The sequence below is a fragment of the Antechinus flavipes genome, chromosome 2 (genome assembly GCF_016432865.1).
Source record: "Antechinus flavipes isolate AdamAnt ecotype Samford, QLD, Australia chromosome 2, AdamAnt_v2, whole genome shotgun sequence".
NCBI lineage: Eukaryota > Metazoa > Chordata > Mammalia > Dasyuromorphia > Dasyuridae > Antechinus > Antechinus flavipes.
This window is the reverse complement of record NC_067399.1, coordinates 247,852,110-247,876,841: the sequence shown is the minus strand read 5'-3', so window position 1 is coordinate 247,876,841 and position 24,732 is coordinate 247,852,110. Positions and strand designations below refer to the sequence as shown.

At 33.7% G+C, this 24,732-nt stretch overlaps 1 protein-coding gene and 1 long non-coding RNA gene across 9 annotated transcripts in view; one reads left to right on the top strand and one right to left on the bottom strand.

Moving 5' to 3' along the window:
• PHACTR3 (phosphatase and actin regulator 3) overlaps positions 1 to 24,732 on the bottom strand; it is a 282,307-nt gene that overhangs the window by 148,836 nt on the left and 108,739 nt on the right. The window lies entirely within an intron of this gene.
• LOC127548978 (uncharacterized) overlaps positions 3,426 to 24,732 on the top strand; it is a 95,882-nt gene continuing 74,575 nt past the window's right edge. Inside the window, exon 1 of one of the 3 annotated variants that reach the window (XR_007950497.1) lies at positions 3,426 to 5,260. This is a non-coding gene — a long non-coding RNA (uncharacterized LOC127548978). The remainder of the gene's footprint in view (positions 5,261 to 24,732) is intronic. The other 2 variants (XR_007950495.1, XR_007950496.1) reach the window with 2 other exon arrangements.

Here is a 24,732-nt window from a genome sequence, read left to right as displayed (position 1 = left end):
GAAATCAGACACCAGGGAATTCCCAAGGAGAGAGTCAAATCAGAATCTCCTCGGGTGAAGAAGCTAAGATTTCTTCCTCAATCACATGCCACCCAAGAACTTTCTTCAGTTTGCCTAAGGTTGAAAACTATGAAAACAGGACTATGAGATCTTAATCTGTTTTCTGTTTGTGTCGTGATTCAAATGCAGATTTCTGATACATTTTATTATTGACTATGTTAATCATATTGTAGTTTATTCTTCAAAATCATTTATGATGATTCAAGCTATTGAATGGGAAAGGGGATTCACTGCCAGCTCTACCAGCACTATAGCCTCATCCTACAAACTCACTGCCAGTCCAGCAAGCCACACACATGGAGAATTGGCACTTTTCACTAGGTTTCTGCTGTCATCGGTTTTTCTAGCTTTCCTATGTTTCCTATCACTAAGACTTTAGATGACAACAAGACTTCCTCACCTCTCCTTTTCTGTTACATGTGAAATTATAGTGAAAATTATGTACAATTATATGTGAAAAGCTCACTATCTTTCAAAAACCAACAGAAAAATCTCTATTCTACAAATATAAACTTTAAAATTCATTGAAAAGTCAACAAATTAACTCTACTGAACCAGTCCATTATCACAAGCAGAATGAGTTCCCCACAATCACCCAGAATAACATTGATCCATAAGAATTTAATTAAAAATTTTTCATTAGAGATCACCATGCCAAATACTCAAAAGCCCCAAACTATATAAAATTGAAAAGCTTTCAAAATATAAAAATATTTTCAAAAGAATTCAAAGTTAGATGAGAATCAAATGATGTACATAACATAACCACAATTCCATCTGCTACTGTAATTGTCCCAACGATACTTTGAGTGAACATACAAATATGAACTTATATCACAATACTTTTCTTGAATTATAAAAAGGAGCTAAGTAAGAGTGGATAAAGCAAAAAGTAGAATTGTGAAAGTCTAGGTTCATGTCCCTCCTTACAACTTACTCGTTGTATAACCCTAGATATGTTTCTTATTTTGTAAAATGGGGATAATAGTGCCTACCCTCCAGAGTTGTGAGGATAAAATAAAATCTATAATTTAGATTTTCAAACCTTAAGGTGTTATATAAATGTGCATTATCATTACTTATTTTATCCTTCTGTATAACAGTCCACAAAACATTAAAAAGAGAAAAATAATAAGAAAATGATTGACCCAGAACTTCTACTTTAAATGAATTTAAGAAAAAGAAGATGAATAATAATGATTACTATTTCTATAGTGCTTTAAATTTTGTCACATCTTCCCTTATAATAACACTTAGAGGCAGTAGTGCAAGAAGTGTTATGCTCATTTTACAGATCTGAAAACTGAGCCTTTGACAAATTAAGCAACTTGTCCAAATTGGATTAGAAATGAAATACTGAAATAATAATTCTGTTACTCCTCCAGGTATTGTAGATGACTCTCGCTAGAAAGTCCTCAATAAAAACAAAATAAAAACAATAAATAGAGAGTTAAAAAGATAAATGAAATACCTCATAAAATAATAAGTCCTCCATGGCTGTAGACGACCCAGTGGAAGTTGTACAATGATTTGTCTGAGAGTCTCTGGAGGAAATTCCTTGTTCAGAAAAACTTGGTTAAGATAACTTTTGATAGTTATTTAAATTCTGAGAACCAAGAAGGATTCTATTGTCTTTTTCTTTTAGAATCTGAACACTCAAATCTCAATTATGGATATAGGACTTTGGGTCTATGCATCCTTTTCTAGAGAATCATTTCTAAGATATTGGGATGTCTCACCCTGACAAACTGACTCTTAGAAAAATGATTTTTCTCTTTCTTCTCTTATCTTACTTTTACCCCACTTTCAACAAGAAAGATCTTTCTTTATCTGAGTTCTAAAGCTTTTTTCTTTGGGATTTTAGACCTTGGGACTTCTACCATTATCACCTTCAAAGGAAATTTCCATATCTGCTCCCTTGTAAATTGCACTCTCTGTCTCTTTCTCTCTTTCTGCCTTTCATTCCTTCTCTTTTTCTCTTTCTCTCTTTCTGCCTTTCATTCCTTCTCTTTTTCTCTTTCTCTCTTTCTGCCTTTCATTCCTTCTCTTTTTCTCTTTCTCTCTTTCTGCCTTTCATTCCTTCTCTTTTTCTCTCTCTCTTTCTGCCTTTCATTCCTTCTCTCTTTCTGCCTTTCATTCCTTCTCTTTTTTTCTTTCATTCCTTCTCTCTTTCTCCCTTTCATCCTTCTCTTTTTCTCGTTCTCGCTTTCATTCTTTCTCCCTTTCATTCCTTCTCTTTTTCTCTTTCTTGCTTTCATTCTTTCTCCCTTTCATTCCTTCTCTTTTTCTCGTTCTTTCATTCTTTCTCACTTTCATTCTTTCTTTCATTCCTTCTTTTTCTCGTTCTCACTTTCATTCTTTCTCTCTTTCATTCCTTCTCTTTTTCTCGTTCTCACTTTCATTCTTTCTCTCTTTCATTCCTTCTCTTTTTCTTGTTCTCGCTTTCATTCTTTCTCTCTTTCATTCCTTCTCTTTTTCTTGTTCTCGCTTTCATTCTTTCTCTCTTTCTCCCTTTCATTCCTTCTCTTTTTCTCTCTCTCTTTCATTCTTTCTCTCTTTCTCCTTTCATTCCTTCTCTTTTTCTCTCTCTCTCTTTCATTCCTTCTCTTTTTCTCTCTCTCTTTCATTCTTTCTTTCTCTCTTTCTCCCTTTCATTCCTTCTCTTTTTCTCTCTCTCTTTCATTCTTTCTCTTTCTCTCTTTCATTCCTTCTCTTTTTCTCTCTCTCTTTCATTCTTTCTCTCTTTCTCCCTTTCATTCCTTCTCTTTTTCTCTCTCTCTTTCATTCTTTCTCTTTCTCTCTTTCATTCCTTCTCTTTTTCTCTCTCTCTTTCATTCTTTCTCTTTCTCTCTTTCATTCCTTCTCTTTTTCTCTCTCTTTCATTCTTTCTCTCTTTCTCCTTTCATTCTTTCTTTTCTCTTTTTCTCTTTCACTTTCTCTTTCTTTTTCTCTCTTTTTCTCTTTTTCTTTCTTTCTCTTTTCCTCTTTCTTTTTATCCTTCATTCTCTCTTTTTCTCTTTCTTTCTTTTTATCCTTCATTCTCTCTCTTTTTCTCTTCTTTCTTTTTATCCTTCATTCTCTCTTTTTCTCTTTCTTTCTTTTTATCCTTCATCTCTCTCTTTTTCTCTTTCTTTTTATCCTTCATTCTCTTTTTCTCTTTCTTTTTATCCTTCATTCTCTCTTTTCTTTTTTTTTTCTCTTTCTTTTTCTCTTCATTCTTTCTTTTTCTTTTTCTTTCTTTTTTTCTCTTTCTTTTTCTCTTTCATTCTCTCTTTTTCTCTTTCTTTTCTCTTTCATTCTCTTTTTTTCTCTTTTTCTTTCTTTTTTTCTCTTTCTTTTTCTCTTTCATTCCTCTCTTTTTCTCTTCTTTTTCTCTTTCATTCCTCTTTTTTTCTCTTTCTATCTCTTTCATTCTCTCTCTTTTTCTCTTTCTTTCTCTTTCATTCTCTCTCTTTTTCTCTTTCTTTCTCTCTCTTTTTGGAAGTTTCCATAATCTGACCCTTTTAAATCACACTTTTTCTTTTCCTTCTTTCATTCTTTCTTTGTCTCTCTGTCTTTGTCTTTCTCTCTGTTTGTCTGCATCAGTCTCTCTGTCTTTTTCTCTTTCTCTTTTCTCTACAACTGGTCCACCTACTTGTTTTTCACTGGCTCAACTTTGAAGGCAAAATGATACATTTCACTTAAGCCAGATGGGCTATGATTTCTATAATAGAGGCCTATGACCCTCTCTAAACTTAGGCATCAACATTCATCTTTACATAATTACTTAATTACCTAAGATACTCTTTAGTTCTGATTTTTCTCTTCTATGGTCCCACCCTACATATCTACTTTCTCAAGATGAATTGAGAGACCAGTTCCTGGGCCAAAGGAATCAATCTCCTTTTTTTTTTTTTTTTTTTTTTTTTTGCATTTAGGTTTTCTACCACTTCTTGCTAAGGGCAATGGGTTATTTGTCCTGGTTGGGCCTTTCTCTCGAGCATGAGTAAAGTTTTGAGACTCAAAAGTCATACAAGTACTTTGCAAACTTAAAGCACCACACGAATGCCAATTTATTATTATTATCATCATCATTATTATTATTAGCCTACATTCACCAAACCTCTGGTCTAGTGATAACCTCATTCATTGAGTCTCCTATAACTCTCGTGCTGAACTTACAATATTTACCAGGCACGAGAGGAATGTGCTGATAAATACTTAAAAACCTGGCATCGGAGGAGGAGGAGTAGAAGAAGGAAATGTATGCTCACACACTTTTAAGTTGAATCTACATTATTAATACTTTCTTAAGTCTAGACAATGAACAAAACAATAAATCAAGCTCTGAATTATAAGGAATGCTGATTTCTGAGGTGTAAGTACTTATACTGAAAATCTAACAATGGAACTTCTAAGCCAGTCAAAGCTGGCTCCTGCACACCACTTGGTATGCATATAGGACTTAAGTAATATATGTTTTTGTAATTCATAAATGAAAACAATATGGACACAAAGAATGTCAAGATATTCTCATCTGACCTCTCAACACTGCAGAATCAAGTCACTACCAGTACTCAAACTGTTCACTTTGAAGGATTTTTTCCTTTCTGAAAGGGAAATAATGGTGGAATACCTGGAAGAGCTCACTCCCTTGTTGTAATCTCAGTCTGTTCCTTTGGAACAACCCTTTATTTGGTTTCTATGGCAACTGGCAAGGATAGCTGGAACTAAAGATGGAAAACATATACTAAGCACTCAAACCCTTACAAAGTCCCATAAAGAAAAATGCTCAGAGTTGAAAGAGATCTCTAAGGGCATCTAACCCACCATGTACCAGAAGAAGAACTCTTCAGGACTCCAACAAATGGTCATCCAACCTATATTTGAAGGCATTCAGTGATGGAGAACTCATTGTTTCCCAAGTCAAGTAAATAAACATTTATTAAATGTCTATCATTTGCCAATAGTCTGCTAAAAGCTGAAGATACTAAGAAAGGCAAAAATAGTCCCTGTTCTCAAGTGTTCTCATAGTCTATTTCAATTTGGACAGATTTAATTGTTAGGAAGTATTTCTTCATGTTGAACACTACTCAGGAACAGGCAACTACAATTCCAAGAATATTAACTAAATTAAACTTCCCATCATGATTCTTTTTGTGATAACATTTGGCCACTAGGATCTGGATCGAGAACATAAAAATCATCTTGCAGCTGCTAGGTAAGAGTAAAATTTTATTACTACAAACTGGAACCAGATAAGTCTTTGGTAATCCATTAACAATGTTCCATCAAGGCCTGTGGATGTCTATTATAGCTATTTCTCAATGATTTTTGGGTACCAAGCCAATGCATGTTCTCTGTTTACAGAGTTGCAAAGTTTCTTTCAAATTCTCCAAGCTGGATCAACTTCTGGTCTTCATTAACTACTTAACTCAAGTATCCTTCTGTGTCTCTACTCCCCCAAATAGCTGACTTCTGGGAGACTAGGGGTAGAACATCTGTGGCACTGCCAAAAATTGGAAGAGTACACACTGCACAGAGAGCATTTGACGAATATTTATCACAAGGATGATCAGTGATATCATGTGCATCAGTAATCAAGCAGTATTATTTAGGTCATGACCAAATCATGATCCATGAAAATTTTGTTTTGTTTTTATAGTAGAAAAGATAAGCTACCTGTACCAGCAGGAATTTAGAGTTCTTGTTATTTTGCTAGATCAGGTCCAAACTCCCCTGGATGGCAGAAAAGTACAATGATTTCCTGAGTAGAATAAAAAATTCTTCAAATATTCCCGGAAATACACTTTGAAGTTTATCATTTTCTTATGTTGGGAAATCCAATAGTACCAAAAATAATGAAGAGCAGAAGAATTTTAACATTTGCTGGAAATGATGAAATAAGATTTTATGAATATTCTTCCTGCTAAATTATTAATGCAGCCAGGTTTTCCCTAAATTATGATTTTAGTTTGAATGTCTCAATATGTTGCTTAACAGAATTAAGATCCATAGGATAGCTTTTTTTAACCTGAAAGAAAAAGGTTTGTCATAATGCCAGATGCATATATATCTAAAAGTATGTTCACAATGAATAACTATAGTTCAACTGACAGTCTGACCTTGAATTTATATATTATTTCTCTTCCTCTCAGATGGAAATCTTCTTGGCTTCATCTGTCCTTACTGATTTACTAATTATTATTCCTAAAGAGATACTTATGGCGAAAGGAAGGTTAAATGACTCCCCAGAAACACCAAACATTTTTGATGGCACACCTTAGATCCTGAGGTTCAAAGCTTCCAGATCAATGCTCCTTTTACCAATCTTTGCTGTTCCTTGATGATGTTGCTTTGCTGATCCAAATATATAGGATAGAGAATCTTTTTATGAAAATTTCATGAAAAAAGACTATTTGTCAACCTTTTAGTCAAAATACTTTTGGTAATACAGACTACTGGAACTGCAAAGAGCCTTAGAGATTAAGTCGTACAAATTATTGTTTTTATTGATGCAGAAACAGATTTGAGGAGTCAAAATGACTTGTTCAAGGTAATATAACTAAGAAACAACAGTCTGACCTTGATCTTTTAATCTCTTTCCTTTGTGTTATATGGCCACCCAAAACAGAAAGTTTTAGATGAAAGGAGAGCATTAAGAAGCTCAGTAAAAGGATGGTGAAAATTGACCTTGTTGTTGAAAAACAAAACAATTCTTCTATAAAGCATAGAATGATGAATAGACCCAATTTTCTGTTTTATTTTATTTTAGCACAAAAGCAGAGAATTATAGGATTTAGAGATGGAATGAACCTTAACCAATTTAACAGATGAAAAAACTAAGTCCTAATGGCATTTTTTAATTATCCAAGGTCCATACAGATAGTAAATAGCAAAGATAGAATATCTTCCAATTCTGAATCCAGTATTCTTTCCACTATATTACTCAATTAAAATCCTACACTATGACTCATTTTCAGGAAGGTAAGGTTAATGTGATGAATGAATGAATGAGTTTTAACTCACTCAGTTATATCCTTCTCCTTGATAGCTTTTTGTTCCATTCTTCTTTCTTGGAGACCAAGATTTCTAGAGCAAATAGGCAGCACAGTGGACAGAGTTCTGTGGCTGAAGCCAGGAAGATTCATCTTTCTGAGTTCAAATCTTGCCTCAAACATTTATTAACTGTGTGGCTCTGGGCAATTCATTTAATTGTGTTTGTCTCACTTTCCTCATCTGTAAAATAAGCTGGAGAAGGAAATGGCAAACCATTACAGTGTCTTTGCCAAGAAAACCCCAAATAGAATCATAAACAGTTGGATACAGCTGAAAACAAGTGAGCAACAAAGGTATTTGTAAATATCATCTCTGTCCAGTGGTTCAGTTATGACCTCTTGCTTCAAACCCAAAGTCACCAGTCTCTGTTATTGATTTACATTAAAAATTTAAACTTAACGATTTAATATTATTGGATAATAATTCCATGAGAAGAAGCTATTCAGTGATTTTTGTTGGAGCCAAATAGTTGATGTCATAAAGCAATTATTAAGATATTTTGATTTGGCTCCCTCTAACTTGTGACCCATAGTTAGCCCTATTTAAAAGAGATAATATTGGACTTGAGATTAGGTAGAACCCAAGATAAGCTAAAAACTGGACGTATGAGATCAATAGTATAAAGAACTCCTATAGGAGGAAATTCTATCATTGCAGGCTACCACTTCCTTTGAAACTTTTGCCTGGAGCACTTAGAAATTATATGACTCGTTCAGAGTCATACAGCACTATGTATCAGACATGGGACAAGTCTTCCCAGTTTTCAAGCTAGCTCTCTGTTCACCAAGTCATATTGCTTCTTCTAAATGGGATCATAATTATTTCCCTTTTAAAAGTTTAAATTTTTATAACAATTCATGCTTTTCTATTATTAATTAGTTTTCCACTTAAAATTTCTGGAAAGGAAAACCACAAAAGACAATGTTTGTCAAATTCACTTTGACCAAAATTATTTTCATACATTTCATACATTCTAACAATATCAATATCATATCTTTTCATCTGCTTAATCAACTTGACAAAATTAGTATTGACCATTTATAAAAAATCATTCTCAGGATGGAAAGGGGAAAATCGCATCACTCAGATTTAGATATATATTTGATAAAAAGACAGAATATATCAATATATCAATACCAAATATGTCAAAGAATTAAGCTAAATCAATTGACTTTATAATTTTTATCCATAAGACAATATATGTATGTATATATGTATCTATTTAAGTAATATAGACATATGAGTGAAGATTTTTCATCTCAAAATTCAGTTATAATACATGCTTGTAATTTGTATTTATTTAAAGTAATTGATATAGATAGAAGAAATTATGGTAAAAAAAAACATTTAAAACATTGTATCATTTGATACATATGGCCCTTCTAATACTTAAGAATAAAGATAACTGCACTTTCAGGTGTTTTCTCAGGCAGCATTATTTATGCTTCAATAGAATTATGGTTTTGATGTTCTAGATAATCTCTTTGTTAATGCCAACTAAAGTCTGTCTATATCTTCTAGTTCCATGGAATTCTTATCTATCTTTTTATAACTCCTTTGTGATGGAATTATCTAACCTAGTTGAGTCCTAAACCGTGAAACAGGTGATCCTGCTATAATAAGTAAATACAATTGATATTAAGCTGCTTTTTAGACCTTTTTAAAGTCTTACATTTGGGTAAAAGAAATTTTAAAAATCAAGATAGCATGGCTGGAAAGTAGTTTTTGTGTGGGCTACAAACTTAATATGCAGTGTGATGTGGTGGTCCCCAAAATAAAATAGAATCTGAAGTAACTTTGAGAGCATTAGAAACCTAGAATAAGGAGATGAAAACTTTCTGTATTCTCTCTTGCCTTGTCCTGAGCCAGCCAGATACTGGAAATGTTAGATTCAGTTCTGGGCATCTCTTTTCAAAAATGACCTTAATAACTGAGTAAGCATTCATAGAACAAACAGAATGAAGACATATATGAAATTTATGCTATATGGATATCAGCTGAAAGAATTAGGGATATTTATATTGGAAAAGAAGAGGCTTAGGAAGAGAGAAGTCAGTATTTAGAAACCTCCCATGTAAAAGACAGATTTGAATTTGAATCCTATTTGACTCCAAAAGTCAGAGTGAATTGGAGAAATGGGCACAAATTGCAAAGTGGAAAATTTAAGTTTGATGTGAAAAAACAAAACAAAGCAAAAAATACTTTCTAACAATTAGGGCTATGAAAATTTGGGGGTGGGCTATCTCAGGAAGCAAAAATTAGATAACCAGTTGGCAGATATGTAGCAATGAGAATTATTTTTCAGGTAGAGATTAAGCTAGATAATCACTGGGATCTCTTCTGACTCTGAAATCCTTTAATTCTGTGAAAAGAAATGAACACTCATGACAGAGATGACTTCAGAAAATAAGCTACTGGCTAACTTATGGATCAACTAGTGTGGCCATCTTCCTATGTGTCTTAGAGCTGTGTACTTGCCAGTGCAAGCATGACTTCTTCCCCCTACTCCTGGAAAGGTCATGAAACTCTACTTCAATATCCAGTTCTCCACACAATCACCATGACTTCCTAGAACAAAACTCCACTTCCTAGCTACCACTCCTTAATATGTTCTGTATCCCCTGAGCAGAATTATAGCTCTTGAAAGCAAGTACTGATAAATGTTTGTTTTTATATCCTAATATAGTGCCTAGTATATAGAAAGAACTCAAAAAATACTTGTTGACTTATTGGATCAATAGCCTGACCCAAACCCACCATACTATTGCTATCCAGCCAACTTCATGCCATGCTTCTTATTATCAACCAGTCTCTTCAGCCTTCATTCTGGGGTCCTATACTCTCATTAGTGAAAGTTCTCCATTAATAGACCAAGACAGACTGATCATACAGATTCTCCCACTCTGATTCTCCAACTTTTACCCTTGGTCTCATACTCTAGTTAACAAGAATTCTCCATTATTAGTCATACTCAGATTTTCCATATTGCAGCTCTCCAGCCACCTTCATATCATACCACTAACAAAGTTTTTTTTTTTTAAATCTCCCTCCCTTACCTACTTTTCCATTTCTAGCTTAGGCAGCAGTAATCATTACAAAAATATTTTTTCTGGATTTGTTTTTGTGAAGTTAAGTCCTTTCTGACTATTTATGACCCCATTTGTCAAAGAAACTGGAACCGTTTATCATTTTCTTCTCCAGCTCATTTTACAGACAAGGAAACTAAGGCAAACAGAGTTAAATGATTTGCTCAGGGTCTTACAGCTAATAAGTGTCTGAGGCTGACTTTGAACTTAGGAAGATGGATCTTTCTGACCCCAAGGCCAGAACTCTGTGCACTATTGTGGCAGCCAGCTACCCATCCCTTTTCCAGATAGGTCCTGTCAATCTCGTCTCCTCTCATCATCATTTTCCCTCGCTGGTCACCATTCCTCTATATGTTTTGCTCTTTTATTAGAGTGTAAGTAAGTTCCTTGAGGACAGGGACCATCTTTCTTCTTGTATTTAAATCTCTTTTACCTAGCACTGACACTGACACACTTAAATATTTACCTTTATTTGTTGATTCACATTTTAATTTTTAAGAACAGTCCAACTCTGGAATCACAAGGATAGAGCCATTAAAAGATCTCCCACTGGGATTTTGCCATTCACGACTCATTTTTTTTTCTTTCTTTTTGCTTTTGACTGTTTCTAAACAAGTAATCAACAATTTGTGAATTAATTTGCCAAGTAAAAGTAAGAATTTCTTAGCCCAAAGCTACTCATATCTCAAGACAGCTCAAAAATTATGATTTGTTAAGTTCTTCTGGATTTTAAATTACTTCTACATGTAACATGAGTTTATGGGCCAAATATTCTAAAGCTAGAGCTAATTTTTCCTAGACTACAAGGACTAATCTGTAAGTCCACATGCACATAAAATCACTTGCACATGCCTAGGTCAAAGATCAATGAACAATATTTAACAAGGAACACAGGCAATAGTTCTTATCAGTGATAACATTAATTGGGAAATTCTATATTACAAATACTCTATGGCAGCAGTAGAAATTGGGTAAACAATGTAGCAAATTTCAATAACATGAAGCATCCTTTACCAAGAAGGGCATAAGGGAGCCATTACCTGCCTTTGATAGAAATACATCTTGAGAGACTCCATGTCAGAAATGACAAACAAAAATCCATTACCAACCACAGGATCCAATGATTCAGAGAACAGTTTAAATATCCTCTATGGGACAACAGGTTTAGGAGTATAGTATGATAGGAAATAAGAAAAGGAATTTGCTGTCACATGAACATCCAGCTGACTAGAAAACTTTTAACAACTTCTGAACAGAAAACTTCATCTAGAAAATTTAAAAATCCACTTGCATTTCCCATATTCTATCATAGAACATCCCAGAAGGCAGAGTAATAAGGTGAAAAGGACCCTGGCTTAGGAGGCAGACAACCTGGATTCAAATTTCTTCTCTTACTATGACAATAGCAATATTAACAACATTTAACATTAACAACAAAAGCACCTGGCATTTATATAGCATTTTAACATTTGCAAAGAATTTTATAAATGTCCTCTTATTTGGTCTTCACAACTATCTTGGGGGACAGATGTTATTCCCATTTTCCAGAAGAGAAAATTGAGGCAGGCAGAGATTAAGTGATTTGCCTAGGTTCACACAACTAATAAGTGCCTGAGGTCATATTCAGATTCAGGTATTCCTGACTCCTAGAGTGGTCCGCTGCATCACTTAGCTATCCAATTACCACTACTTTTGTGACTCTGAGCAAATCTCTATCTCCCTGTGCCAGTTAGTATACTGGTTAATTTTTCGGTAAAACGTAGGGAATAAGAGCTGTACTACCTCCAAAGGGTTTTGTGAAGAAAGTGCTTTATAAATGCAAAGAGATCCTATTCAAATGTGGGCTGCTATTAATATAGCTTCCATTTGTTAAGAAAAATTTTTAGAATATCCACATATGAAATATGCTAGGTATTGGGAATACATAGACTTCTTAAAAATCCAATTAGATGTTAAATTATAGTGAAGAATGAGAAAAGAATTTAGTTCTCCAGTATCTTATAAATTAATTCTCCACAGAGTCATTTCATTACTCTATATGAAATAGTATAAATTTCCCAAGTATCAGTCAGATCCTTATTCTAATTGAAATGTAAAAATAAATCCAACATAAATGAATTATAGATAGGTTGATACCCTTGTTTCTCACCATTGATGGGATAATTTAGAGTTATTTGTACAACATTTCAACAGTCCAATTTGGTATGGTCTACACAGCAGAAAAAAGAGATTTAATAACTATAGCTTCTTAGCTCCAAACATACTATACAAATTTCTCATAAGAGCTTGTAGCACATTAACATACAATAAAATGGGATGTTCATTTTAATTCCTAATAATGGTTTTGAGTAACAAGAGCACCTGTTATCCTCTTGAATAGGTGAGTGATCTAAGATTTCAGCAAAATTGGCATTTTCTCTATCACCACAGCTCTCAAACCACCCATGCTTCTCATTCTACACAATTCTCATTGCCAGTCTTCCATTTGCCCTTCCAAGTAGTGCCACCCAATATACATCAGTTCTGAGGATATTTATGGATGACTTGGACTATACTTCTGGTATCCCTTACTTGTACTACATAACTGCCCACCTCCCTTTCCATCATTTGTTTCCTCCATGACATCCATTATATTGCTTCTTAAAAGTAAGTCATCACTGGAAAAATAGGGCAGTTTACTTGCACCCACCATTAGTTTTCCATGTCCTTTTGTATTACCCATAATTTTAAGCTCTTTGCTACCCTGAGAGTCATCAATTCAATCATCACTTAAAGACACCCATTTGTAAGATTTCTTTTTTTTCTTCTATACACACTTCATTTGATACAAGTCAGAAAATAATTCTTGTCAACTTCTTTTTTAGTTGCTAACTTAAGAAATTAAAATAGGTTTCTTTTGATGTCTAAGATTTCCCCAGAGCTTGTCAGCCTTACTTGATTTACTAATGTTGTGTTTTGTTTGGGCTTGAATAGAAACTCTCAATATCTGAAATCCATTTAAATTATAAATTAGCTAAGGAAAAAAATTAGAAAAAAATCAAAGCAAATACCTTTTTAGCCATAATAAAACACAAATGATTACTGGAAAAAATATTTTTGTATCTCAAATGCATAGTAATTAATGCCAGAACTGAAGGTTAAGATACTTTTTATGCTAGAAACCAAAGACAGCCTGTGAAAATATTGCCTATGTTTGCTCCCTGGATTTAACAATTAAATTTTCCTTTATTTTAACTCCAGTAGCAATACCAAATGCTAAGTGACTGAAGATATCTATTGGGAATCCAAGGGAAGACAATGGAACATAATGGGAAAGGATCAGAGGAGGCAACTTTGGGACTATACAAAGAGCATTGAATTTGGAAACAGGATATAGGTTTGAATACCAGCTCTCCTAATCATAAGCTATGCAACTTTGGGCACCTACTGCATGTCTCTAGACTCAAGTTTCCTTCTCTATGAAATGATGGAAGATCAGATCTAAATCCTATGGGGGAAAAAGTATTTGAATTAAGCCACTGGAGGTCATTGGTGACTTTCCAGAGAGCAGCTTCAGTTGAGTGATGGGGACCAAAAAGCCAGAATGTAAGAAAAAGTTTAAGGCATGGGTGTATGGTATGTTAGTATAGATATAAAATATAGACCACTTTTTCAAGAAGTCTCTTTCAAAGAAGAACAAAGATACAGTCTGACTAAAAGAAGGAAAAAGAGGAAAAGATAATAGCTATACTGATGCTCGCAAACCACAGTAGGTGGTAGACTAGAGACCACTGGTCAACAAAGCTATTATAAAAGAGAGAGAATGGGGCATGGCAGTGTCTAAATGCAATATGTACTAGAAGTTGTTTCAATCAGAAGCTTAATTTTGACATCTCTTTGAGTCCCATAATTCTGTGACTCCGATGCCAAAATGTAACAATCATTAAAAGATTAATTTTAATTAAAATAAAAGATTTATTATTAAAAATTAATAATTAAAATATATGTGTGTATAAATTGAAAATATTTTCTCTTGGGGCATTAGGCCATGCCTCACTACCTTATGTATATATCTTAATAATACAACTGTAAGCAGAACAATAATTGCTGAGATAAAAAAAATCAGCTTAAGGATGAAGAAATTGAAAACAATCCATCCCTAATGCTGGGACTCCCAAACAGAGTTGGAATCCCATGGAAGTCTTTCATTCAGTGTTGTAAAAGACGTTTGATTTTAAAGTTTGAGTCCTCCCTCAAGGGACAGAGATCCAAACTTCTCCATGTCCTAGTATATGATCTCCATCAGTTATAGCTGCCAAAAAATCCATTACTGAAAGGCCAGCCTTCTGGCAGTGAACCTCTTTGCATTTAGCCAATCTGGTCCTTGGACAAAAGGCAGACAGTCTATTGCCAAGCCTATGCTTGAAGTCTCTTCATCTTGGTAGGGTCTGCCACCTGCTTCACTGGCAGAGCTTTGAGAACCCAGGGTTTACCTCCATATTATGGTAAAACATTATTGGAACCCTGTTGTTGTTTGCTCATTTAGTTATGTCTGACTGTTCGTGACCCTGTGGACCATAGTATGCCAATGCTGTTTATGTGGTTTTCTTGGCAAAGATACTGAAGTGTGGTTTGCCCTTTCTTTAGTGCATTAAAACAGAGATTAAGTGACTTGTTCAGGATCACATAGCTAGGAAGTATCTGAGATTGAATTTAAACTCAAGTCTTCCTGACTCCAGGTCCAGTACTCTATTCACTGAGTCATCTACCTTCCTTTTGGAATCTTGGTGCAATTAAATAATAACAATATTAATAATATACTTGTATTACTTTTTCTTTATTCACAGGTACACAATGGATGTTAAAGTCTCCCTGAATTTCATACTCCTAAGTCTCCCTTTGTGAGACAAGATTATTCAACTCCTTTCTAACTGACCAATGACTCTACATTGGGATACTAACAATTGACCCTGACGAGACCTGCAGTTAATAAAAGATTCTGAGGTTACTGAGAATAGCTGAACTGATTAAGGAACAGAGTAAAGTAGGCTCTAACAGTTTTCTACACTATGCAACTATATGGATAGTTAATGATGGATATTCTGCCACATAAAGCAAGCACAGGAAATGTGCTGCTGCAGTTTAGCTCCATCTGTTCAATTTCCATTGTTGTACAGAAAGGTTTTCTGTTGTTCTTTCTCCCTGACTTCATATGGGTTCTTTAAACAAAATCACAAGATTGGAATAAGCAAAGCAGAACTAACACTTATTTTCCCAATTAGTGGCTCTTCAGGAGAAAAGTTCAATTATGTTCCTGAGGCACCAATGGAACTTCCATTAAAACTAATGGAATCAGAGTGGGATGCCATGTGAGGATTACCTTCCAGTGCCTAGATACCCAGACCTCATTTCAAAAGGTGTGCTGATAAATATCCAACATCTCCTGGGCTCATCTTGGTCATGAGAAGCATCTGGCTTGAAATAGTGTTTTTTTTTTAAATTGCTGTGGCAGAAAATCAGATTTGCTTATTATTCATGTTTAACTGATGAATGTGTTATTTAAATTTTTTCAGCTAATTAGATTGTCATGGCCTACTGGAGAGTGTGTTAAATCTGGAATCAGGGAGGAGATTTGGATTTGAATCACCATTATATTATTTACTAGCTATGTGACTATAGATAAGAAACACAACCTGTAAGATCCTCAGTTTCCTCATTTCTTAAATGGTGGTAATAATACTTACGCGAGCTACTGCATAAGATTGTTGTAACAAAACTATCATATAACTCCTAGCTATTATAATTACAAATATTACAATTGAAATGAGCTCCAAATGAAAATTTGAACCCCTTATCCATTCAGGCAAAAAACAATTATGCTAAGACCTATAGGCCAGTGACTCAATATATTTATGAATCAGAAAATACAATATTTCATTACCTGAATAAATAATAAACTTTAATAGTCTTTCATTTCATAGCTTTAATTGTTATCCTCTTGGATAACACTTCATTACTTTATATTCAACATTTCCCAAAACAATGTGTCAACTAGGTGGCATACCAAAAAGAATGCTGGATAAAGGGTCAAAAAGAAAAGAGCTCAAATTTTGCCTTAGATCCATAGTTGGATGACCCTGGGCAAGTTTACTATAACAATCCTGTGCCTCAGTTTCCTTATATGTAAAATGAGAATAATAGCACTACACATTATAGTTGTAAATATCAACTAAGGTAATATATATATATATATTTATATCTATATCTATCTATCTATATATCTTTGCAAATTTAAAAGCACCATATAGATATTGATTATTATAATCCTAATCCTTATGTGTAAAATGGCATGACAATACTGTCCCCTATGGCTACAAATAATAATTAACCTATGTAAATCTCCTTACAAATCTTAGATTCATAAGTCTTAGTTATTATATGCCTAATGCCAACCCCCCATCAAAAAAAATCTTGCTTTATTTCTAGATTTTTTATTTTCATGAACAAAACTGACATCTTTCTATCCTCAAAAACTTGGGAGTCACCTCTAACTGTTCCTTTTTACTCAAACTCCCTAATTAGTCAACAATTCATTCTTCTTTTGAAATTTCTCACATCTTTTCCTTGTTTTTCAGATTCCAAGATTCTAGTTTAAAATCTTTTCACTTCCTCTCTGAGCTATAAACATTACAGCTTCTTCATTGGCCAGCTTTCCACTGCTTGCTACCCCTCTCTCCCCAGGCCAGGGAATCCAGAGAGAGATGCATTGCTAAATCCTGCCCATACTAGTCCTGATGAACTGAAATATACTGTAACATTTGCTGCTTTACTCACAATTAAAACAAACATAGAAAAGACATCTATAATGGGATGATTAATCATATTACAAAATAAATGTTAGCTTTATTGTACACCACATGCTTTTCTTAAAAGCAATTCCCCAAGCACATCTAAATTATGTTTCAATATACAAAAATTAGAAACATACAAATTTTCAGCAATGCAACTACTTCATAATGTAAGATACCTATTTATGCATACATCCAACATACTCATTTGTTTACACTAAGAATTTTAACCAAAAATACACACCCATTGACTAGAATTAGCACTTCTAGAAACATTGAGAGACTGGATGATGTTTAAGTGACAAGTGAGTGACATAATTATAAATTTAAAAAGCAAAAACATTTTTGCTCTTTGTGAAAGCAAATTAAGCAAAGTGAAATTTCTGATCTTGCCTACTATAGACTCATTGAAACCTAATTTTTTCAAGATCCAAGTACCTTTGAGACTTTGGGCTTTGAAACATTTTAACTTATAGGCCTAGTTTAAGTTGATGAAGTAGACCTTAATGAAGTACATATTTAAACAAAAGCCTCTAAAACCTGATCCAATTAATTAAGCTCTTCCAGTATGCACACTCTTCTTGGAGTAAGCTCTTTTAGAAACTACATTATTTTTTTCAGGTCACTGAAGTGCTGGCCATGAAATTACTACTGAAGCAGCAATATGGCAAATCATATTTACTAACAGCCATTTTCCAGAGAACTAAATCACAGAACACTTATAATGATTCAGAGTGGCAACCAAGCCAAAATGTTTTCATGATATGGGATTATACTAAAATCTTCCCCCTTTCCTCATCAGAGATGTGGAGGTTATCCTGAATGTCCCATGCTAGTGCACACATACAGGTTTTGGTGATTCCTACTTAAAAAAGAAAGATTTTGAGTATAGGTTCTGTATCTTTCAACGATCAGCTGGACTAGGTTTAGGAAGGGTAACCAGTAGGCAGACTATAAAGTGATAAATGTTTGTGGAACAATATCTCAAGTGAAAATAGGAGAAATTGATCTGCACTGGATTATCTGCATAGATAAAATCATCCCCCAAAATATTAACATTAGTTATTATTTTGGGATTAAAAAAATATTATCCCTCAGAAAGTCATGACAATGCCCAAATAGAGACACATCCACAAGTGAAAGTGTTGGCAATTGGATAACTAGTGGGTTCTTTCTTCAAAAATAAATGTTCTCCATTGAAAGTAAGAACCATTTGGAAAGAAGGGAGACACAGCTATCCTGTGTCTGAAAAATCTAAATGACCTTTCAGCGGACTGCTTTACCCCATGGACTTAAAATAAATGAGTGACTCACTAACCAGCAATCCAAATAACTAAGTGTTCTCATAAAACACCTTCAAACATTCTGTAATTCTCAATAATTTACCGTTAGTGCAGTAGACTCTTCATGCTTGTAAGTGCTGGCAAGAAAATAGAAATGTCATCAGTAAATTTTAAGGCCTATTCAAAACTAACATATTTATGGGATCTCTTTCTTACCTTCAGAAGAACAGCAGTCAAAAAGAGAAGATAGTTTTCAAAGCCTAAACTATTGAAAACCAGAAAAGATGGAGGAGGAATTTTTTTTTAAAAGAGAGAGATGTTCTTTGTAATCAACCTTTCCTTTATCTTTACCTGACCATTCTCTCTGTCAAGAAAACTTTCTCCTCCAGTTAGTCTGTTCAAATCCTACTCATCCCCCAAAGTCCAGCTCAATTCATGAAACTTTCTTTTATGCCCTCAGTAGAATATTATCTTTCTTCACATTTCACACAGTACTTTCAACATGAGTATTCTGTCCTATAGCTCACCTAAGCCAATTCCTTTTTTTGAATAAAAGGAAATTTTAAGAGAGAAGTATAGCCATCTGTTCAAAAAGACCTGGTGATCTTACTACTGTAGTAAATTTGCAGAGCCAACATCTGGACATGTTCTAACTCAAAATATATTGTCTTTTCTATTCTACCATTTGCATTTCACGAAGCAGTTTGTGTCTTTTCTCTTAGAGCAGAAGGCACATGTCAACTTTGTATCTCTCTCAGTGCCCAACACAGTGCAGCACATGTTAGCACAAGATACTTCTGGAATTTTGATTTTGTGATTTAAAAAATCCCAGCAATAATGGATCCATTTATTCATCAGAAAATATATACATCTCAAGAATTTTCCGCCAAAGATTTTATTTCCATTACGATCCAGATAGACAGTTAGACAGTACAGTGGATACAATGTCAGGCCTAGAATTAAGAAGATATTTTCTTGAATTCAAATGTGACTTCAAACACTTACTAGCTGTGTGACACTACACAAGTCATTTAACCACATTTTGCCTCAGTTTCTTTATCTGTAAAATGAGCTGAAGAAGGAAATGGCAAACAATTCTGATATTATTTCTAAGAAAATCCCAAATTGGGTCATGACGAGTCAGACACAAGGGAATAACAACACAATCTAGAAATTATTTAACTATGGAAAAGGTGAGAAGTCTTTTATAGGAGTTTTCTTTATGTTTCTTCTCATGAATAATTCAATGGTAATCACTATTTATTTAAATCTTCCCCATTCTTTAAAATCCAGTTCAAATTTCACCTTCTCCAGGGAGCTGTCCTTGTTTCCTTTAACTTAAATAGCACCCAAAGATATCAGAAGTCCAACAAGTAAATGAACATAGTGCAATCAGTTTAAAACCATATACAAATATTAACCTTCATTATAAAAATAATCATATTATCTGGCTCTTTTTTCTTTTTTTTTAGAAGACCTGTGACTTTAATAGTAAACCAACTATGTGAAGAAATTCCCTCTACTATTTCAAAATTTGCTGTACAATTTACAATCTCAGAAACCAACTCATTAGCAATAAATTTATTTGGGGCTTATTTAATCTCCAGTAGCAGTTAATCATCTATATAAGAAAAGTAACACATATTATTCATTTCATTGTCTTCTAAGATAAGGTGTACAGTGTTTTACCACAAAATATTTGCAAAACTGAAAATGTTTCAGATATATAAGCTAAAGAGATGAGTTCCATCAATATATACCAAAGCTCTAAATTTTTGTGAACAGAGTCATTTGGAAAATGATGACATGGTTCAACATCTTGTAGGTCAAATTGTAATGACATGGTCCATTAGATTGACATTTCAATACTTAGTTTGAATGTTAGCCAAAAGAGGATTGTGTGATCATATATTTTATAGAAACCAATAGGTCTGGTCAATTATGTAAGAGGAAATAAAATTCCTAGGGCAGCTAAGTAGCACATAGATGGGGTAATGGAGTTAGGAAGACTCATCTTCCAGAGATCAAAAAATTCTGGATGCATATTTGTTATAAATGAAGAGGATCTGGGTCAAAGGATATGAAAATATTAGTCCTTTTTTGCATAATTCCAAATTGCTTTCTAAAATGAATGGGCCAATTAACATTCCTCCAATAGATTAGTATAGTATGCCTATCTTCTCACAGGCCCTGCAACACAATTTCCACTTTTTCTTGAGAATAGCCAATTTGCTATGTATTTAGGTAAAACTTCATTTATTTTGATTTGTACTTAGAAATATTTTGCTAAAATAAAAACCAAAAGCTTTTTCCTTAGAAGCCTCTCCCCCCCACCCCCAGCATTCTGCTCTAATTTTCTCCTTTGCACACTACAAGAAGTAAGGAGATTCCTGAGATTTCCTCAACAACTAACTTTTTTTGTCTGTTTAGAATTTTCTGTTCCCCAACCTCCCCCCCCACACCCTCCCAAAATTCCTGTATCACTACTTAGCCACAACTCCAGGGTATTTCAAGTCTCTTCCTGCTCAAAAAAGAAAAATAAACAGTATTAAAAATAATCACCAGTTTCTCTAAGTGAGTTTAGGAGCTAAACAGGGAGATGTTAACTATAGGCAATTGTGTACTGATTCTTTCTAATGTATAAAGCTCAGCACATCTGGTCAACTATCGTAAACTCACTGGTTTAGTCATGAACAGTTTTTGAGGTTTTTCAAGTTCTCCAAGCCTGTAATAAATGAAATGAACATCCTTTTCAAGTTAAACTTCTGACAATTTATTTTTTCTTTTATACCTCAGTCAAGATCTTTTTGTCTATCAGGGACTTATAATTCTTGAATTCATAAAAACATCTGGGAAAATCATGTTTTAGGGTGTATTTACTGTCATTATGATGTGGTCAAACATTTTAAGGACTTGGACGTACAAAAGAATGACAACTGTGGACTCTATGAAGCTCAACATGACAAAAATCAGAGGCACAACTTCATTCTAGAAAGAGGTCAATTCTTTTTCTAAGTGTAAAGAAAAACAGTGCTTGGCAAAAGCCCTTCCATGAAGTCAGCACAACAATGGTTGATACTTAAATTTTAACTTTTACTGATGTCTTCTGTGATTATATCACATTCATGTTTGAATATACCTTTCCTCTCTTCCCTGCTAGACTCTTCAAATATTCGTTTATAACAAAGATTTTGAAGGAAAAAAAAAATCAGCAGAACAACAGCACATGTAACATTCCATCTGACAGAGAAGTTTTTTTCTCTAGGCCCAAGTTTGCTTTTTCTACTTTCAATAACATCTATCATTTGTATAGCTCTTTAATGTTTGCAAAAGTGTTTACAAATGTTGTCTCATCTTATTTTCACAACAATCCTGATATGTAGGTGCTATTATTATTCTCATTTTACAGATGAGGAAACTGAGGAAGAAATTAAATGACTCAACTAGAGTCACATAATTTGTGTCAGAATCCAAATTTGAAAACAGGGTTCAAACACAATTTGTTCAGTCATTTTGCAATTAGCAAACATCTAATCTGTTTTTACTCCATTGCTACCACAAAAAAATTGCTGGGTGATTATTTGTTATAAATGGAGTTTTTTCTCTTTTCATTGAACTGTCTGGGGATACATTTAGCTGAAGAATAACGGAATCAAGGATTATAGCAATATTAATAATCTTATTTTGTATAATTCCAAATTACTGTCCAGAATGGATGAGCCAGTTAACAGCTCCCCTCCAGAATTAACAGTATGCCTGTCTACCCCCAGACCTTTCAACACTATCCACCTTTTTTCCCCTAGATTGTCAATTTGCTAGGTATGAAGTAAAACCTCTGTTATTTTGCATTGCCTTACTCTTGCTAATGATTTGGGACAAACATTCATACTCTTAATAGTTTGTAATTCTTCTGACCACTGTTTATTCATATCATTTGGGCATTTATCTATTGAGAAACAGATCCTGGTCTATGTTCATTCTCTATGTATTTTGGATATTAGTCTCTTAGATATTTGATACATTTGTTGTTTTCTCCCATTTGACAATTTTTCTTCTTTTGGCAACTAGGTTTGATATAAGTAAAAGAAACATATCTCTATGAAAGTATGTCTCTAAGTCATATGAAAGCTATTCTGTACTTACAATGGTTCCCACTACAATTATCAACCTTTACTCCCTTTCACAAATATATTCCTTAGCTTCTACCTTTTACTTCAACCTGCCTATTTTTCTCCTTTTTATTACTTTCTGTTTATTCTCCCTTTCTTCTTCCTTTCCCTTCTAATCTGATAATGAAAAGGTAAGATTATTACCATAACACCTTGAGATAAAAAAGTTGCTGCTTCCTCATGTAAAACTTTATCATTATAAGTTTCTTTTTCATCTATCCCCAAAATACATAACTGGATTTATGAGGTATCTGTATTGCATGGTAAGCTATTCAGTCTACAATCAATTAATTGTGATCTTATCAGAAGTCATCTAGATTCTATTAGACTTTATATCTGTGGATGGTAGGAATCCTGTATTACTTAAATATTGTTTTAGTACTTCCTCATCCCCACATAGCAAATAAATAATATTAATAAATTATTTTAAAACTTATTTTGAAAAATTGAAATTTATTGATTTATAAATTGTAATTTCTTAATAAATTTTATTTCATAGCATTACAGATAACATTATATATTAGATAAGCATCCACATAACTAGGAAGACTTGTATTCTTCATCTGATATGAACTACCTCTATGACCTTGAGCAAATTACATTAGCCATAATAGCCACAATAGCCAAAAAGAGTTTTTAACTCTCCATTCTTTGAGATCCCATTTGGAATTTTCTTGGCAATGAAACTGAAATGGCTTTCCATTTCCTTCTCTAGCTCATTTTGTAGATAAGGAAACTGAGGCAGAGTGAAGTGACTTGTCCAAGGTCATACAAAGAGTCTGAAATCTGATTTAAACTCAAAAAGATGAGTCTTTATGAATCTCTGATTAACTTGTAACTTTTTAAATAATGTTCTTAAAGACACTTTCATATTTCCTCCTCAAAACACTAGAAAGTAACATGTTTGTCTACAGAGTTTTTAACACTCTAGAAGTTTGGAATATGTTGAGAGTCATATTTTACCTTCAAAACGCTAGAAAATAAAATGTTTGTCTTAAGAGTTTTTAACATACTAGAAATTTGGAATATGTTGAGAGTTGTGCTACACATTATTAGCAAAACTCAGATTCAGGTCTCCTCCATTAAACTTCTACCAACTCTTCATTCAACGTCCTGGAGGATTTTGCAAGAGGGATACAAAGGCAGAAAAGTGGAAGATGTTTCTTAGTTAATTTTTTTCTATATTTATTTGCCCAAAGAAGTAGTAAAATTAATTTAAAAATAAATCTAAGTTAATGTGCCAACTATGCTCACATTTCAAATGTGGCCCAACAAGTTTCCTAAAGGCCCTAAAATGGCCTGTTGGCAGTTTTCCTGCATATCACACTATTTAAGAACAATTTTACATTCTTCTACAGTGACTGATTATGATATTTAAAAATTTTAAAAACCTTCCCTGTTCCAATGTACATAAATGAAGAAATTCTCTCTAATGCTATCTTTCTGTATCTTCTACCTTGATTTTCATTATAGTACTTTTCAGGAAAAAAAATGCTTGTTTAAACCTACGATGCTTAGTAAAGAGAAAAATCTGAATGTAGGGCTTATCATCTGGATCTCTTTAATATTGTCTGACGAGCTAGAGATCCTTAGTTTTATGTAGTTGGCTAATAACTTGTGCTTTGAGATGACTTTGGGTCTATTTGGAAATACCTTCAATAGACTGTGTTGGTACTAGCTCCATTGGCCCTTATCTAACAAATTAATTCCCACTGAAAACATGCCTTATCAGTATTTCAACCTTTTGGTTCTCCTATTGAAGGATAATTTAAGGAAAAATAGCTTCCCTTGTCCATACCTCTACTGTTAAAATAGAAGGACAACAGTAATGAGTTTCTTCTTTAATTTCTCATAAAATTTTAACTTTCTCAAGATTATCCAATCCTTCCATAGATAAATTTGAGAAAGGAATAAATGGTCCTTACCACTCATACTAATTGCCAGTTATGAATCATAAAAATATCAGTCCCAGAAATTAGAATCTGAGCAGGATCCATGCATTGTTAAGTCTAATGGGATCATCTTGAAAATGAAGAAATGAAGATTTAAGGGAATAAGTGATTTGTCTACAGTCTGATAGCTAGTGAATGGCAGAATTGGGACTCAAAAGCAGGTTTTCTAATGTCCAAATCCAGACTAATTTTTCTGAATCTGTATTGCTTCCTAGATGGCTCTACAATATAATGTACAGCTAATAAGCACTAGCTGTATATAGAACACTTTGCTATGTGTTGGAAGACATACAAAGTTTAGATAAAAGAGAGTCCCT